Genomic DNA, 20,394 nt, shown 5'->3' on the forward strand with positions numbered 1-20,394 from the left:
GTGATGCATAGAAACACACTGTTTGACATTCTTAGTAGTCAAATTAAATAACCTAGTGAATCTGTGTGAATCTGGAATCATACATATAACTTATTTTCAAATCATGCTAAAAAACACCACATTCTAAAACAACCTCTACTTGAGCTTTATAAGATTTTTCTCATTTGTATTTCTACTACTGGTCCACGTTCTCCCCCATATACTATCTCTGATTTTGTTCTACTTGGCAAAATTGTACGTATAGAGTACACAAACACATGTACAAACAGTCATGCATTCATAAAGGTGCTAAAAATAAAAGTGAATTTAGCAATGTTTTATATAAAGGAGAATCCATCCACCATACAGTATGTATCCACAGTATTTCCCTTAAGCTTGTTGTTAATGGGGTACAGATATCCCTATGTCACAGACTGTATTATTGTGACCTATAGTTAATGTGTTAAGCTGGGAATGTTTGGCACGTTGTAGCTCTTATATAAACAGACATTCATTTCCAGGTCATTGTGAGGTCAGAGTGCAGTCATAAGTTCCCAATGGAGGAAACCTGATCAGTGATGTTGGATATTTCAGCACTGAACAACTGCAGAGACACACGTCTGTCAGTGTCAGTGTGTGTTTATAGATATGTGTGTGTGTTGTGACATAATCACATGTGCAGTGCTCAGTGTTTCCCTTGGTACAGATGGCAGGCCTCACAACACCACGCCATAACAAATCTTTTGTTGTCTGGTCACAAATATGGGCTGTTGCTTGTGTCAGTGACCCATCTGTAGACTCCTGCTGGGCCATTTGATTGGATGAGTTGTTACATACCCCACGTTTTCTATTGTTAAAAAGTGCATCCGACCCCCCTCAAAAATTTCCAGCATGTATAGCCGTCTTAGTGAGTTTGAGAGCATGTGGAAGGACACAGTTCCTGGAGCCAAGTCTCATGTCTGTCTGAAGCATTACAGGTAAAGAATCGAGCAGAAAGTCCCAGGGAGCAGTTAAACACATCTTCTCCTCGCATTTCTCCACTCCTCACTCTTTCCTGTCTCTCCAAGTTGATCTGTGAAAACAGGAATTATCTAAACTCTACCAGATGAATAAAGAAAAGCTTTACAGAAGGTATAAAACTTAGTGATCAAACCTACTGTGTTTTGATCTTGGTTTGAATATTACATGTACTTTTGGCTCTACCGTTTAATAGGTCTCAATTTATAAAATTAAAAGGAAACACTATTAATTTTAGATGCAGAAACTATCAATTCAGGCTAATATTTCCTGTATAGTGGACATTTCAGGAAAAAAAAAGGAGGAGGATTTTGGGTGGCCAGAATCTGAAAGATGGCTGGGCTGTATTAAACTGATAGTTGCAGTTGTAAAATCTGAATGAACCTTGTTAAAATAAAAGGTAACACTTTATTTCGATAGTCCACTTTAGACATTTTATTAACAATGAGTAACTTTGCAACTGCATGTCAACTACCAGTCATTAGAGTATTAGCAGTCTGTCTGCTCAATATCTGCTAACACTTTTTTTATGCTCCCCTGACAGACATTCTACTAACTATTAGTAACTTTGCAAGTATGTTAACTCTAACTCAAACCCTAACCCTTAACTAACAGTCTACTACTCTGAGAGTTAGTTGTAGTTGCAAATTAAACAGTTAGTTCACCCAAAAATGAAAATTTAGTCATTAATTACTCACCCTCACGTCATTCCACAACCATAAGACCTTTGCTCATCTTCAGAACACAAATTAAGATTTTTTTGATAAAATCCGATGGCTCAGTGGGGCCTGCATTGACAGAAAGATCATTTCCTTTTTCAATGCCCAGAAAGCTACTAAAGACATATTTAAAACAGTTCATGTGACTACAGTGAAAAAATATTATATACTATATTATATTATAAAGCGACGAGAATACTTTTTGTGTGCCAAAAAAACTAAACAACGACTTTATTCAACAATATCTAGTGATGGGCGATTTCAAAACACTGCTTTATGAAACTTCGAAGCTTTATGAATCTTTTGTTTCGAATCAGTGGTTCGGAGCGCCAAAATCATGTGATTTCAGTAAACGAGGCTTCGTTACATCATAAGTGTTTTGAAATTTCAATAGTTCACGTGACTTTGGCAGTTTGATACGCGCTCCGAACCAGAACTTGTTGAACAAAGTCGTTATTTTCATTTTTTATTTTTTATTTTTTGCACACAAAAAGTATTCTCGTCGCTTCATAAAATTATTGTAAAACCACTGTAGTCACGTTGACTGTTTTAACAACATATTTAGTACCTTTCTGGCTCTTGAGAGGTTCAGTGACAGCTGGCAATGGAGGCCTCTCTGAGCCATTGGATTTTGTCAAAAATATCTCAATTTGTGTTCTAAAGATGAACGAAGGTCTCATGGGTGTACAACGACATGAGGGTGAGTAATTAATGACAGAATTTTCATTTTTGGGTGAACTAACGCTTTAATAAATGTGATAATTTATTGAATATTGGTGTCTTTTCTCATATAGTAGTTAAGGTCATGTTAAGCAACAAGGCATGATAAGACACTTTGTGTCATAGCTAACAACACCTTAGCTGTAGTAAAATCACTGTAACTCAAGCATGTTTTTTAGGGTTACGTATGACTGAGCGCTGAATCTGCAACAAGTTTAAACATATTAAAAAGTGAGCATTGTTTGTGCTTCCAGACATCCGTTTCACCTTGTTTGAATCCATCAACCCATCAAGCAGTGAATCAGCTCTATCAAACGAATGCTCCACTCATCTGTTTCTTTGAGTGCTGGAGACAGACGTGTTTGCATTCAGAGATCTCTTGTATTATTTGGTCTTTTGGAGAGGACAATTAATTCCAGTCCCAATACAGACTCTGTCTAATACTGTTTCCTGTGCTCCTGGCTTGACTATAGAGTGGCTCTCCCAAAATGCACACACACATTAGATTCGGCCGAGGTCAGCTTTATTATGGAAGTATTCGATGGGCTAAAGTGGGTACATTCCGGAACCCAAGGCCAGCTGTTTTGGTGCCCTGCTCGGCCTCCTAATTGGGCCTTATGTTTGAGTGTCCCTTGGTTGAGTGAATTAGAGGTCCTTGTGTTGTTGTACAGGAGCCAGTGGCCTGTGTGGGTGTGTGTGTGTGTGTGTAACTGGCTCTGTTTTGGGCTTGTGATCTAATTATCAGAGAAAATTGCTTGGACCTGGCTCCGGTTACAGACAGGCACTTATGCTAGTTCTCTCTCTCTCTCCATCTCTCCCTGCATCTCCCAGTCTCTATCATCCCATATTGCTGTGAAAGGAAGCATTTGTCTGATCTCCTGTATAAGCATAGTCATAAAGTTGCAGAAAGGTCTCCGTCTGAACTGCTTATGACCTTGGTCACCTAACAGGCCAATCTCAGATCAGGAAACCGGAGTGTCTGCCCTTCCCCCTTCATGGAGCATGTGAGATGAACTTGTTTGTTGTGTTATAGGTAAAAAGAAAGAGGAAAGATGAGGTAAGATGACCTTACCTTATTTTTTTTTCTATTGACCATAGATGGCACAAAATCTCATCTCAAAACATTTGATGAATTTGTGAAATGAGCTATGCTATTTTATTTTTTAAGCAGTCATTTTACAAAGCAAAAATATCTGGCATATAGCTGTAATACTGTTAACATCAAAACACAACATAGATTTACACAAGTTGAGAAAGAAAAATAAAATAATAATAGGACTTTTAAGTCTCCTGAGCAATGAAAGAGCAACCTCTGAGCAATAACAAATCGTCCCATTGGAATTATAAGGTTCTATCTGCATTCTGAGAAGTTTTGAGATAGTGAGCTTCAAAGTTTTTGCATTCCATTCAACTTTGCAGAGAGAACCTTTTCATTTTCTAAATAAAAATTCCCAAAATGTGCACAACATAAAAAAACATCACATAACATAAATAAGTTGTCACAGAATAAGAATATGTGAATAACTCAAAATGTCAGATAGAACCTTATAATTCCAAGGGGACGAAGTTTCCCTGGGTTTAATTCACAGATTAGTGTTCAGATTTCAGTCTGTAGATCTCATACATATAGATTTCATATATATATATATATATATATATATATATATATATATATATTCATACTTCTTTCATGACTATTTTAGGATTTATTGCCTCATGTGTCTTTGGGAGACTCTTGTATATGAATGAATATTGTGTGTTCCTCAAATTGACCATGATTTTTTACAGGCTCATACAGTTTTATGAGCATACTGGTGTAAGGTTTGAAGACACAAACGTCTCTCTGAGTCTCATCCTCTGGTGGGCAAAACATCAGTCACACTCTAGACCAGAGTAAATTCTTGTTGTCTGTAGTGTGTGTCCCATTGGAGACGTGTACTAGAATGAAAGAAAGAAAGAGAAAGAAATACTTTATTGTCTTCCGCTACTCTACTTTCAGAGCCAGTTTCATGCTTTCTGTGCTTGCCAAACCACACTGCCCCAACTGCACTGGAATTTATAATAAAGTGGCATCAAGGAATTTTTGGACACTTATATATGCTTAAAGATGTATGAATATTATTGCGCTATGTAACAAAATATCAAACAAAGTGGCATTTATTTTAAATGCACAGCACGAGCGCGCTTTTAAGCAATATATTTCATGAAAATAAGATAAAAAAAGTACACATTGTTCAAAAGTGTTGTTATATTTTATTGTTTGCTATACATTAGTGAATCATGTTCATAGTTTTATGATAAACTGTCACTCGACATTCATAATTTTAAGTGTGAATTAAAAGGATAGTTAATGAACTAAAGGGGATCCATAACAAAAATATTTTGGAAAAATTGCTATGTGAGTACAAGAAAATTTGGTTAACTTTCCATCGGTGTCCAAATACTTTTCTGGGCCACTGTATTTTTGCAATTTTTCATTGTTTACTTCATTTAGTGGGACAGTTTTAATCCGCCATCTTTTTAATCTATATTGCCTTTCATTTGAAGGTGATTCCAAGCACAATCACATACAGGAAATTGTAGTGTGACATGAGGCTTATTCTTTGTAGCATTGAGACATGACTGTACACTTCCTCTGAGTGTTGTGGCTTCTCATTTTGACCTCACTCTGTGACTGTGGCAACACAAAAGCCTTTTTTGTTCAACATAATGCTGTGCTCTCACTGTATAAGTGCACTGGCATTCACTGTTTAAACATGCTGACTGACTCAGAGTTAAAATGTTGTGACTCCTCATAGCACAGAAAAATAACAAATGATCTCTTTTATATCTCAATTATATTTCCTTGAAAACAATGATATTATATTGCAAACAAACTTTTGCTTAGGTCTTCTGCTTCTCTGACATTTTTCCTGAAAAAAAGAAAAAAAAGAAGTGAGACTGGCATCGCATCGCTCTGAGTGGGATTCAAATCAGCATCAACAGCATGGGAGGCGGTACGCTAATAAGGACTCTAATCTAAAGACTGTAGCCTCAAACATCAGTTGCTAATGCGTCTTTTGAGGCCAGGGAGTGAAGTTTATCTGCACAGCTCTTTACTAGCTGGCCTCTGTTACACTCACCCCCCCTAAACCTCACTCCCATCCAGGTCATGGCACCAATGAGACTGGACCTATTCACATCGCTCAGAGTGTGATTCGAACCAATATCACTGGCATGGGGGCGGGAGTGCTAATAAGGACGCAAAAGACCGCAGCCTCTAGCGCAGGGCTCGTCAACCGGGGGCCCGCAGGCCAAATCCGGCCCGCCAATCATCTTCATCTGGCCCGCGGCACCCCAATCTCCCTTCTCCTCTTTACCTGGCGGTGCGGCTAAATTTGGTTTGAAACGTGGCCGCAGTGGCGCCTGCAGCTGTACGGTCACCATTATTAAACAGAGTTGCGACATCTAGTGAGAAGCATTTCAATTCAACACACACCTCTCTTTTACAAACTACAAATCACTCGATGATTAAACTAGTTTTAAATCAGATGAAACAGCCTCAACATTCCCAACAAGACTGATGAGGAAAACAGGAGAAACGTGCCAAGAATGAAGATAGAAGACTTTTAAATCCCAAAATCACCACCCTTACAAACATTTACCATGAATAAACTGTAGTAAATTACCATGGTTTGTGGAAATGTGGAATATTTATTTTGAAAACTGTGTTATAGCCATTTGTATTGCAATATATTTATTAGCTGGATAGGGGAATATATAATTCATGTCTTTGTTAAGGTGTAGTTTGTACCTGTGTTTAGGAGTTTTTTATAGGCCTATATAACATTTCATAAAATAATTTGACAGTGGTAGTGAGTAGCCATGTATGGTTTTACCTGTGGTTACCTAGTCTCACTGTGAGCATATTTTCATTTAAGCCTAATAATTAATAAAATAATTTTTACCAATAAGACCCCCCGCCCCACCTCAACTTTTTGATTTGATAATCCAGCCCTCGAATGAAACTACTTGAAGAGCCCTGCTCTAGTGTCATTCACTAGTGCGTCTCTTGAGGCCAGGGGAGTGAGGTTTACCTGCACAGTTCTTTACTAGCTGGCCTCTGTTACACCTCCCTAAACCTCACTCCCATCCGGGTCACGGCACCAGTGAGACTGGTCCTAATCGCATCGCTCAGAGCGTGATTCAAACCAATGTCACCGGCATGGGAGGCGGGTGTGCTAACAAAGACAGCATTCTCTAGCATCAGTCACAAGAGCATCTCTTGAGAGTTAGGGTTTACCTGCACAGCTCTTTACTAGCTGGCCTCCATTACACAAGCAACCAACCAAGCGCTTTGCAACGGGTCAGTTGTCTCATTTGTTTCTATTTCTATCTCTCCTAAAGAATTGTAAGCAAAAACTCTAAGAAAAAGTTACTTAAAATTAAAAAACAACATTGTTTGCATTGTGCTGTTTCTCACTGCTTATATGCATTGATTGATTTTACTGTAACTAATAGGACCTTATTGTAAATCGTTACCACTTTTGTACATAGTTCCACCCCTTTACATTGTTCTTTACATTGATTTTGCTGCACTAGAAGCTAAATTTTTGTTGCACTATAGAGCTAAATTGAACTGCAAAAAAGGCAAAAAGTGATTTAAAAAGATGACCAGTCACTGTGCTGGGAGTCAACGTTGAATCCCAAAGGCTGTGCTCAGAATCATTTGGGACAGAGTGTCCTCTGTCATCTGTTTTCTGTTCTCAGGACCAAACAGAGGGGCTGTACCAGGTCAGACCCCATCAGTTATTCCCATCACTCCCATGGCCATAATATTACAGTTTAACAAGGATTTAGAGGAGGATTCTGTCTATGACTCTGTGATATTTGCCAATAAACACATAAGAGCTCCATACTACTGCTATGAAGAAGAAATTGTGTGCGTGTGTGTGCGTGTGTGTGTGTTTGTGTGTGTGTGTGTGTGTGTGTAATGATGGAAGATTTCTTAATCGATTTTGACTGACTAAATGTAAACATGTAAATGCACAATTTATACAAATGCCATATATATGTATAAGGCATGTGACCCATTATTTCGAATGGGCATGAGCTTCTGATGTGAGGGCATGTGAACATCCTTTGGAGAAAGAATATGCAAATAAACTGCACTTATTTTGGATGTATGATGCATGTGGCAGCTGTAATGTGTGAGTCATGAGTGTGTGTGTAATATCTGAGGTTTGTTTATAAAAAGATGAGTCTGGGGCACTGTGGTCTCTTGAGTTTACACAAAGTTGAGGAGATAATGGTCCCTGGCTTTGACATTGAGCTCTGCAAGAGACGGATGAACCTGCTGGGCCATTTTGAGCATGCATACATACATGCTTGCTTAAACATAGATAGAAACACACGTTCACAGTCATATAAACACACTCAAGTACAGTATGTTTATGCGGTTGTGGGTGTTTATAAGCTGCTATGATATACATTAAAACAAGTGAAGACTTCCTAGATCCCATAATTCTTTGCACCCCTAAGTACTATAGTATTACCATGTTTTTGACTGACTAAATGTAAACATGTAAACGGATGTGTGTGTGTGTGTGCGTACGTTCATGAGTGCACGTATGTGTGTGTTTGGACATGACTTGGTCAAATGCTCTGTAAACGTTCTCTAAAAATGTAGCAGTAACGTTAAAAGAACATTCTTTCAAGGTTATCTGGTTTGACAAACATTCTCAAATTGTTAGCATGAAAATGTCATTCATACACTGTGAAAAATTCTTTATATTGGCAGTTTGAATATTTTTGGTTATTTAAATAAGTTTCATATGAGTAAATGAATCAGAAATGTCTTTACAAAATTTAAACATCACTGGATTAGAGTCAGGGTTTAAGCCATTTTATTTAATAAACCATATGTGGTTATACCATGGTTATACCATCATAAAGTACCCTGCGTGCCACTCTAATTACAATGGTACATGCCATGGAATATATAAAAGTACCATGATATTATGATCTTCATCATCATGTAAGCTAAATTAGGTAATTTAGGTCATTTTTGCCTTTTACCATTTTAGCATTAACATAACTGTCAAAATGTGGCCAGATTTACCTGAATTTACATGGTACTACCACAGTACTTTTTGTAAGGGTCCAGGCAGAACTGTTTTTGTTTGTCTGTATAAATGGTGCATAATTAAATACCTCGTAATTTACATAGAGGGGAAAGAGTTAAAGCTGGTAACAGATTCCAGAGGTTGTTTGTGTATTAGGAGGCGTGGAACTTCCTGTGTCCAGTTACTTGTTCAAACACACACATACACACACACACACACACAGAATAAATGACCATGGTGATATCGATATGTCTGTGATGAGTCTGGATACACAGTCGTTCCCACAGATAACATGTACACATGCACACAGTCACAGAAGTTGAATGTTTACTGGTTATCCTTGCTGTGAGGTTCACCATAATAGATGGTGGGGCATGTCCATGTTTTATTTTATGTGAATCCATGTGTCTGTATGCGAGCGAGTTCATTTATGACTGTAAGTTTGTGTGGCCCTGTTTGTGAGTGTGTATGGGTTAGTGCGACTGTGTTTATGCATGTGTGCGTGTGGATGGGTTGTAAGCAGAGAGGACGCCAGACTGTCTCCAGACATGCTGTACAGGAACTGATCATAAATCAGCTCAGATTAAAGAGAAAACGCCAACCTGCCTCTGTGCTCAGAACAACTTCACTAAACCCACTATAACCCAGTCCAAAACCAGCCTGGCTTGGAATTATTAATGGGCAACATCCTACTATTTACTGATTTTCACACATTTTCAGTCATAACCTTAGCCGAAATTTGAACTTGCATGTAACTACCCAACATCCATATTCTGAGGAGACAGAGGCATTTGAGATATATAATTTGAGAGACAGATTTCTTAGTGGAGAGCTATGATCATTATGTATGACCATCATCTGCCCTCTTACATCCAGAACTAATGACATCATAAGGATTTAACCAACCAAAACAGAGCAAATGAGAACTGCCATGCTGCATATTCCAACCACTGACTTACTTACCCAATCAGTGTCATTATTTCCACACAAATCATTTACAAATCTTTTCCTATTCATCACCAATCATTTAATTGCTGTTAGAAAGAAGCTATGTTTCCAAGACCAGTCAAGTGTCACATTACTATCGCCATGCAGGCTTATTATTTTTTATATTTAAAAAGTGGAAAAAATGCTCTCTCTGTTTACTCTTATATTGTTTTATATGGGATTTTGGCTGTAATCACATACTTTACAATGACTTTAAAGGGTTAGTTCACCCAAAAATGAAAATAATGTCATTAATTGCTTACCCTCATGTCGTTCCACACCCGTAAGACCTTCATTCATCTTTGGAACACAAATTAAGATATTTTTGATTAAATCCGATGGCTCAGTGAGGCCTGCATTCAAAGCAATGACATTTCTTCTCTCAAGATCCATAAAGGTACTAAAAACAAATTTAAAACAGTTCATGCGAGTTCAGTAGTTCTACCTTAATATTATAAAGCTACGAGAATACTTTTTGTGCACCAAAAAAACAAAATAATGACTTTTCAACAATATAGTGATGGGCCGATTTCAAAACACTGCTTCGGAGCTTTACGAATCGAATCAGTGACTCGGATCTCTTATCAAATGGCTATACTGCTGAAATCACATGACTTTGGCGCTCCGAGTCACTGATTCGATTTGCAAAGCTCCGAAGCAGTGTTTTGAAATCGGCCCATCACTATATTGTTGAAAAGTCGTTATTTTGTTTTTTTTGGCGCACAAAAAGTATTCTCGTCAGAATGTAAATAGAAATGTAAATATTTCAGAAATGTAAAATATTTGCAGAAATGTAAATATTAATGTTTTGAAAAACCATGGTGCTCCATATATTATTTATTTGTACTAATGTAGCATTTATGTACCTTTAATCTCATTCACTAGATATGTTACATGATTGGATTTATATGCACAAAGCAAAGATATCTGAAATTTAAATTATACTCAATGTCCTTCCAAGCCCATATTACTTTGTTCTGTGGAACGATGTTTATGAAAATGTTAGGGAGTGAAGCCTCAGTCACCATCCACTTTTATTTCCTCTTTTTTCCTACAATGAAATGAATGGTGACTGATGTTGTCAGTGTCTAACATTCTGTTTATTGCCTATATCGCCTTAATAGCAGAAAACAAAAACAAACTGCAACACAACCTAGGACATTTCATATACCATTGGCAATGCCTTTAAGCTTATCTAAGATCAGACTTGCCATTTCTCTCAGTAGATGACGTTTAGATACAGATCAGAAGAACTGACCCGAGACCCACATGAAAGGCCAATAAACACTGTCTGAGCCACTCAGAGGTGAAATGGCACTTCCTCTTCATCAGTTTGCTTCAAGGGCAGGCAATTCCCAAATTCATTTCGGGGCCGTTCTTTATGGGAACAGTTAAATATAGTTTTGGGAAGGAGCGGAGGCAGGATAGTCAAACAGTTTACTGCACTTTTCCCTGGTTTCTAGGTGGTCTGGCTAATGTTTCATGGTCATGTCTGACTAAAGAAAATGCCCCGGCTCCCACTCACACCCAGATCTCTCAGTCTAAAAGCACGCAGACCCTCAAGTTCAGCTCCATGCTTGGGAAAATACAACCATCCTTCCTACTATAGGAGATGGTACAGCATGTTATAGTTTGTGTGTACATTTGCTGGCTACAGTATGCTCTAACACACAATGCTGCTCAGTTCAAAGTTCACAGTAGCAATTTCTCAGATGAACACAAATCACTCAGGTACAAACACACAAATTAAATATATTAAAGATCAAAAGTTTGGAATATACATATATATATATATATATATATATATATACAAATGCCTTTTTTTTTTTTTTTTCTGGGACCCAAAGTAAAAAAAGGTCAAATCGTAAAGTTAAAGGGGGGGTATCACACACAGTTTCTGCCAATCTCATGTTAATCTTGAGTACCTATAGAATAGTAGTGCATCCTTCATATCTCCAAAAAGTCTTTAGTTTTATCATATTTATAAAAGATACATACGCTGTACCGAGTCTTTCCGAAAACAGCCGAGCGCCTGGAGGCGTGCCGTGTGAGCGGAGCTAAAGAGTGACGAGCACGCGCAGCTTTTGCGTAGCGATCGTCTGCAAGCTATCAATGGTCAGCTAAACATATGTATTTAAACACACACAGTACACCATCGCATTGTCCATGGATAACTTTTGACTCACTATAATGAATATAGCGTATAATGAATGATGAATAATGAATTTATGAATTCACTATGTTCGTGTTGTTTACATTATATGCACTTAGGTGCCTATTGCCAACAAAACAGACATTTGAAGCAGTTTTACTCACCACCTGCGGTTCCGACTCATGACCGGGATCATTATCGCTGTGACCGCTCCATCTTTCAGTTTCAAATGATCTGTAAATCCAGGGTAGAACTGGGCCTTGTTTATGAAACTATAAGCGCTGATCCAGAGGGTCGAGCAGCCACGGAAAAACACGAGATATTCTCCATTCATTTTAACCAATAAAAAAGTGATTGCAACTATCAGTTTCTATGGTTATTTTAATAACAAATATCGAGAGCGCATCAATGTAATGCGTGAGCACAAAACTCTGAGCTCCACTTAACGCTGGGTTCTTTGGGAAGCAAGGTTATCTTTCCCTCACAACCAAAAACACACTTCTTTGGTGACATTGTTGATTTCGTGAAGTCCTGTGACCTGTGCAGCGCTGCCGACGACTTCCGTAATGCCGAACGCGCTTTGATGGGCGTGCTTTCTCGCTCTGATCAACATGTGCGCGCGCGCTCTTCCGGGAGAAGTGCCCGTACAAGGAATTCCGCACTTATATTCAAGATACATTCTGTCATAATATCTTGGTTTATCTATATAAACCAAGATTTTTGTGACCATTGGTCTCATTAACAATAGTGTTGAAGAAGCTCATGAATTCTTTTGATTGACTGTTGTAAGATCTCTTACTCTGTTTGTTTCCACTCTCTTTCTATTGCTCCTTCCCTCCTTAAACAAAGAAAACACTCATATATCTGATGTGTCATCAGCTCCATACGTTTGCTTATACGCTTGCAGCTCTTGTCAGTGCAAGACTTACAGCTACAGAAGTTTGTTTTTCCAAAGGGTTTGTCCTGCCTCCCTTCTTATCCAGAATGAATGAGCTGTCCCTCACACATGATATTGTTTTATCCTTTCCTCTTTTTTAACATTGGTCATTTTGGCTCATCTTCATCCTATCTCAACAGCAAGTCCTTATTCAGACAAACTCGTGGTAATATCATCAACTCTAGATTTATGGTCGCTCATAGCAAATTCAAAACTCCACAGACTGCTGTTGAGTAACAATATTAGAATCTGTCTTATATAATCAAAGTGATCACATGTTTATAGTGAAAGCAATTTTTTTTTTTTTTTTATTTAACTGTTGCTAAGACTTCCCTGCTAAAAAAAAAAAAAAAAAAAAAAAGATTTACATAGTGAATCATCAGCAATTGTGTTTTTGAATGCTGGGGACTTCTTAACCAGCTTAATTAAGATTTTCTTGTTCAGCCAGCTTTACATGATTTTTAAATTATATAGTGCTTGAGTTTCTCATTGTTTTCTTTTTGCTTTTGCTTTGTTTTCTCAATGCCTTATGTTTTTAAATTAACAAATGGTTTGAGAATACAGCCCACCTCAGTTTTTGAAATGGAACCTTTAGACAGAATGTGATTTTTGTTGAGTATCATATTTGATAGATCAGGCTTTGTGGCTCATATAGTATAATATAGGAGAATATGGAGCTCAGACTCAACAAGGGAAAAAAAAAAAAACCTCAATTTTGTTCAGAGGCCCAAACTGAGCCTAAGATTTGGTGCAGTTGCTGATATTTATATGGCCAAAAAGATAAAATACTGATAGCTTGTAAAAGGATTTCTATAACATAGCAAACTACTTACATAAACTGCATAGAAATATCAGTTGTCACTCTATATGTCAAGTCAAGTCACCTTTATTTATATAGCACTTTGGTGTATAATTAAATGTATATTTAAATGCTTGTTTTTATGATCAAAGTTCTGTGATTTTTTTATTGTGGGAGGTAGAACATATAATGCAATGCAATTAAATGATGATTGAGTACAAATAAATGCTCCTCAAAAGCCTTGTATATCATATTTGATATACCATTTCAACTTGATTTAAAGGGTTAGTTCACACAAAAATGAAAATTCTGTCATTAATTACTCACCCTCATGTCGTTCCACACCCGTAAGACCTTCATTCATCTTCGGAACACAAATTAAGATATTTTTGATAAAATCCGATGACTCAGTGAGGGTTCCATTTCCAGCAAGATAATTACCACTTTCAGATGCCCAGAAAGGTGAACTAACCCTTTAAAAAGAAAAATGATGCATGGATAATCAATTAAACCTAAGTCGCTTCAGTCCAGTTAGTGACCATCTTGAAATATTACAGATTTCACAGCAAAAAGACATGTGCACCCTGACCTGATGTTTTTTAAAATGATACAAGGCCTTTTACTTGTTAAATAAGGTATGTTATGCAGGATTGTGTAACAGTTTTTTAGCAAAGGTTTGATCATGTCGATAATTTAGCCTTAGAAATTTGCAAGGTTAAGATGTGTGAAGAATGCAGGAGAGGGCGCTGAGAGGCAGGCCAGGGTGTTGGCAGCAACACTATAGAGAGTTCAGGATGGATTTGTTCCTTCTCTCCGCAGATTAGCCCGCAAAATGACCATGCTGTTTGCACTCACATGCACTGATAAGCACCATTAACAGGGTGCTAATCCTGTCGCGCTCCGCATTCAGACTCACACAGACGGGAGGGGAGGGACCGGCAGAGAGAACTCAATGTGGGATATAGAAGGGAGGTCACATTATCACCGGTTATTAATTGTTTCCAGTTGTGTAATTCGTACCAGGACTGAACACACATCATGCTTGTAAAGACTTGAGGGGAAGTGTGTGAGGGGAAGTGTCTCTATTGCATGTTTGTGATGGAAAGATGTTTTGGCAATGGCACTCGGGACAGTGACAGGATTTTGCTTTGCTGGATATTTATGTGGGGACCAAATCCCTCCATCCAGCTGTTGCAGTCATTGTTCCAGTGAGTTTAAAAGGACAGCTCAGTTGGCCTAGACGTTATGTTGGCCATGACGCATTTCGACAGGCAGATCCTGGTAAAGTTACAAAACACTCGCAGTCCAGGATCGCATTGAACGCTTATCTGCTTGCCACTGGAATTTGGACAGTGTCCCTGCAATACCGTCATCAACAACTACACTGTTGAGAACAATATACGGGATGTCTAGGTCAAGGTTTCCACAATGAAAGTATGAGTATTTTAAGCTCAATCAGATTTATGCAGGTACAATGTGTTCCTGGATCCTCATCCTTTGCTGTTTCTATCAGTAGTTAAGTAAGTAATAATTTGTTTTATTATTAATTATTATCCAATCTTATTTCCTGTACACTTTCAGCAACCTAATGTTAAGTGCATTGTCACAAATCAGAGAGATGGTAGTTCTTGCATTGCTCCTTATGAGACTCAAATCAATCAATCAATCAATCAATCAATCAACCAACAAACCAACCAACCAACCAACCAACCAACCAATTAACCAATTTATTTAAAGGGTTAGTTCACCCAAAAATTAAAATTCTGTCATTAATTACTCACCCTCATGTCGTTCAACACCTGTAAGACAGTCAAATCAGCGTGTATCAAACAATCTCAAACTGCCAAAGTCAAGTGATTTCAGTAAACAAGGATTCACTGCGTCATAAGTGTTTCGAAATTTCAATGGTTCACATGACTTTGGCAGTGCTCCGAACCACTGATTTGTAACAAAAGATTCGTAAAGCTTCGAAGCTTCATGAAGCAGTGTTTAGCTTAGTGACGAGTGCTATAAGTCTTAGATATTAGTTAATATTAATTAACATTATATTATATTATTACTCTTTCTTTCTTTTAATTATCTTACACCATTTACAGTTTATATATATATATATATATATATATATCACTAATTTTAGATGTTTAAAAGAAAAACCTGTTTGCCAATGGGATAAGAAAAATAAATTAAATTCAACATATATTCTCTGAATCAATTCTTGTGTACTTCTCAAATAAAATTTTGTTTTAAGGATGTTTCCATATTTTACTGGAAAACAAGACAAAAACTGATTAAGAAAGATATTTTTGCCATGTAAAATCTGGTTGATTGGAATGTTGTTGGAGGAACAATGAAGGATGTTTCTCTCCAGGAACATGTCCTATTTGTGTAAATCATGTTAGGCACATGTTTATTGCATCCCAGCTTTCAGGACTCCCTTCATGAACATGAAGATTTGACCATGCAGGCCTAATATTAAGATTTGTTTTTATCCAAAGAATCATACTGAACATTTTTGGATTTGTTCATTGGATTCTGCTATCCAGAAGGTTCCTTTTTGTCTCATGTGCCCTCAAAACTAGAGAATCATCTCTAGACATTGTCTAATTCTCTCCATTAGCTTTAAAGCTGGAATTCGGTCTGGCCAGTTGAGTAAAAAAGCTATTGGTCATAAGTTCATTAGGTGTCCTGAGGCACATGTCAACCCATTCCAATTTACTTTATTTATGCCTGTCGCCTCGAGTCATTAGTCTCTATGACTATAATGAAATTTTGCAATGCTGTTAGAGTCACTTAACAAATGAAGACTAAGACGACTCTAGATGCCTCATTGATTTAGATGTCTGAGGTTGGTTGTCATGGTATAAGGGGCCGACAAGACAATGTGTGTGTGTGTGTGTGTGTGTGTGTGTGTGGATGTGTGCGATGCCAGATATGCTGTCAAATCCATCACGTACAGCAGTGTATCAGTTTTCTACATGAACTCTGATCATCTATAGATCTGTAGTTTTAGACAACCTCAAACTGAGTTCCCTGTGTCTGTGTGTGTAAGAGTGTGTGTGCATGAACCCAATAGGCCCCAGAGACCTCTTCAGTCCGACGTTGCAGAAAAATATTGGACATAGGACACCTAAGATCAAACTCCATTACATTAAAGAAACATTAGACGCAGTAGTTAAGGAGGGAACGACTCGATCCATTTACATGTCAAAGATGGGGGAGTGCAGTCACAACCAATTACGTTGGCGGAGTAGTCTGACTGTCTGGGGCTTTCTCTCCTGTCCTCTCCTCTTCATCTCTCTAATATTCATTTCCTTTGTTTTATGAGTGAATATTGTATGTAGCGTTTCCCTTCTTAAGCTACACTGTTGAGTGCTAAAGGCTAGTCTAAGCTGTTTGTCACAGCCACATGTGAGGCTGCACTTACTTTGCAGTTTTCATCTGCGGATGAAACAAGCTGCCTGATGTCAAGGTCTCTGTGTGATTGTCCTGCAAGCTCTCCACAGCTGCATTTGAAAAATAACACTTCATGAAGAACGAAATACTCTCAACATAAGCAAGGCTGGAAGAGAGAGAATGGGGGCAATAACATGACTCTCTTTTGTATCCTATATATATATATATATATATATATATATATATATATATGTCAGGTTAATACAACGTCCTAATTTCATCATGTGGTGCAGCTCTCCAAAGCTTAATGATAAATTAATGTCATGACATTTGCAAAATATATTTTTTATAATACTTAAAAAGTATATTTAAAAACTTCTTTTTAAAGTAATGACTAAGACTTTATTTACAGTATGTTGTTACTTTTTACTTGATGGTTTTACAGTCTGACAAGGCTTAGTTGGCACAAAAACAATATTTATGATTGCAAAAAATACATATTTATGTATATTTTTATGGTAACACTTTAGTATAGGGAACACATATAAACTATTAACTACGACTTTTCCCTAAATAAACTCCTAATTTACTGCTTATTAATAGTTAGTAAGGTAGTTGTTAAGTTTAGGTATTGGGTAGGATTAAGCATGTAGAATAAGGTCATGTAGAATAAGACATTAATATGTGCTTAATAAGTACTAATAAATAGCCAATATTCTATTAATATGCATGCTAATAAGCAACTAGTTAAAAGACCCTAAAATAAAGTGTTACCATTTTTACATACAGTGATTACATCAATTCAAAGTATAAGGAAAATATGCTATCATAGAATTATTACTTGATTACTTCCGAATGGAAGTAATTATATAGATCACTATATATATTGTTTTTTACTTGATGGTGGTATGATTCAATTTAAATTGTTCTCGAAAATGGTATAAAAAAATTTCAAAATAATATGAAACCAATATGAATACAGAGAGTACATTTTTCAAGAAATTGGCACATGTTTAAACTCTTACATACCCCATAAATATTGTAAATATTGTACTGTAAAAGCTTTTTTTTTTTTTTTTTTGTCTACAATTTTACAAATTGAGAGACTTTAAATTTTTGTTGTAAATCAAAAGCATAACACAAACAAATTTCAGTTTAAGATGCATTTGACCTGAAATATACTTCATACCTTGATGGCCCAATGTGATTTTTTGCCCGTCCTGATTTTGCAGAGTTAGACACATTCCGGGGTCAACATATTTTGTTGACGCTGGAACAACATTCTGGTCTGTAAATGTAGTCCTAACTCTCCCTAAACCTAACCCTAGCCATAACTTATCCCTAAAATCAGAGGGAAATGATAGGTGAATAACACTGATGTAGGAACACTTAACCCTCGTTGTAAGCCTAAACTTGTCATAAACTGTAAACTTGTCCCTCAAATGTGATTGGTTAATTGGAATGTTGCTCCAGGATCTACAAAGATGTTGATCCACGAACATGCTGTACTCTGTGAAATCAGGTTCTGCTGATTTTTCCAAGTAAGACATGTTGCTGGATCAACATATTTTTGTTGATCCTGGAACAACATTCCTGTTCAAAAATTTAGTCCTAACCCTATCCCTACCACTAGCCCTACCATAACCTTCCTCTAAATTCAGAGGGAAATGATGGATGAGAATAAGACTGATGTAGAAGCACCTAACCCTGGTTGTAAGCCTAAACTTGACAAAAACTGTAAACTTGTCTTTCAAATCGGATTGGATGATTGAAATGTTGTTCCAGGATCAACAAAGATGTTGATCCAGGAACATGTTGCACTTGGTGAAATCACGTTCACCCATACAGGACACGTACCCAATACAAAATCATGATTCAATGTACAGTATTTAATTTTGGCCCTTTTGTGCCCTGAATATATGATGGTGTAAAGCAGGTTAAATGGGTTAAGATTCTTATCTATCCCAAAGCCTTTGGAGCCATTCCTTAATAATCCTTTTCACCCCCTGAGACATTATAGCCAGGTTTAGCCGGATTTACCTCACCCGTTAGCAGAGCCGGCAGTGTCAAAATAGTCGCCATTTCAGAGAAAAACTCATAAACAACAGCAAAGGGAACAGTGTGTGACTTAGACAGAGATTAAAAGACACAGAGGCTGATAGTAGGCAAAATGTTAGATAAAGCTTCACATCCCAAAATTAAAAGCTTGTTTCTTGTATGTGGGCCCTCAGTGGAATAACAGCAAGCCTGATGACGACTCCTGTGCTGTGTGTGTAATCCTGACAGATCAATTTATGTCCCTGCCACCAAATGGCCTATATTTCACCGGACTGCTGTGAGAAACAGCAGCATGGAGCAGTGCAGCCATTAACACAGAACTGTCCAGTGGGATAGAGCAACATGATTTGGACGCAGGATCTATTCTTGTTTGTGTGTGTGCGAGGAGAAGGTTTGTTTTATCTGAAGAGCTGATTAAAATTGTCACTGCCACATTTGCTCCCGATCCACTTTGTCCTTTCCATAAACCACACTAACCCTTACCCTTGTGCAAATTATATGTACAGTGTTTTCTTAAAATGTAAGAGTTTTCCAGTCATCTTAGGGTCAGTGACAGACATGAAATTATTTATTTGGGGTATCTCCCCTGTACTGTAAGCAATTTTTGAAATTCTGGGGTCATAAGGTCAAACATGTTAAAGTGATATGACTATATATATATATATATATATATATATATTTAAAGGAGATTATATCATCAACAGGACCCCTGCTATTTTAATACCATTGATATACTATTATAGTTTTTGTTAATATCTTGAGTTACATTTTATTTTTTACATTTCAGTTTTAATTTTAGTAAAAGTTTCAGTAATTTTGTTTAGTGTTTTTGTAATTTTTATTACATTTTGTTTTATATATATTATATTTTGTTTTTTAAATATGTCTATATATTTTTAGTATTTAGTTTTACTTTTTATTATTTCGGTACTTCAATTTAAACTAAACAAAAATGAGAAATGTTGCATTGGCAACTAACTGAAATAAAATAAGGTTAAGATTTTTTTGTTTTATTTTTTATTTCAGTTCATATTTAATTTATTTCAAGTACTGTTTTGTTTGTTTGTTTGATTTAGTGATAGTTTTAGTTAATGAAGTTGTTTAAAATATCAGATATTTTTTGCCTTTTAAGAGTAATACAAGGGAAGGTTAGTTCGGGTTGTCATATGCCGGGACTTATAATTTCTATGAAAAAATACATTTATTCTTTTTTTTTTTTTTTTTTTAAATAATTACTAGGATGTGTACACTTCAGTGTATTCAAGGTAGAAGAAACACTTAAAGTACCTCTCTAGAATATGCGTTTTAAGCCTTTTAAAGTTAGTTTTCATGAATGGAGACTTTATTGATAAGTCAAGTGCTGTAAAATGGTATATAACAGTTGGTTGCACAAACCTGAGCCAGATGGGTTTCGCGCTAAAGGTGTTCTGATCAGTCCAGCTTTCCTAAATATAGTTCATTTACACTTAACAATGTTCTCTTTTGTTCTCTGCTTATGATGCTTGGTGCCTCTGAAACCCCTAGAGCCC

Source organism: Ctenopharyngodon idella, chromosome 5 (assembly GCF_019924925.1).
Source record: "Ctenopharyngodon idella isolate HZGC_01 chromosome 5, HZGC01, whole genome shotgun sequence".
Lineage (NCBI taxonomy): Eukaryota > Metazoa > Chordata > Actinopteri > Cypriniformes > Xenocyprididae > Ctenopharyngodon > Ctenopharyngodon idella.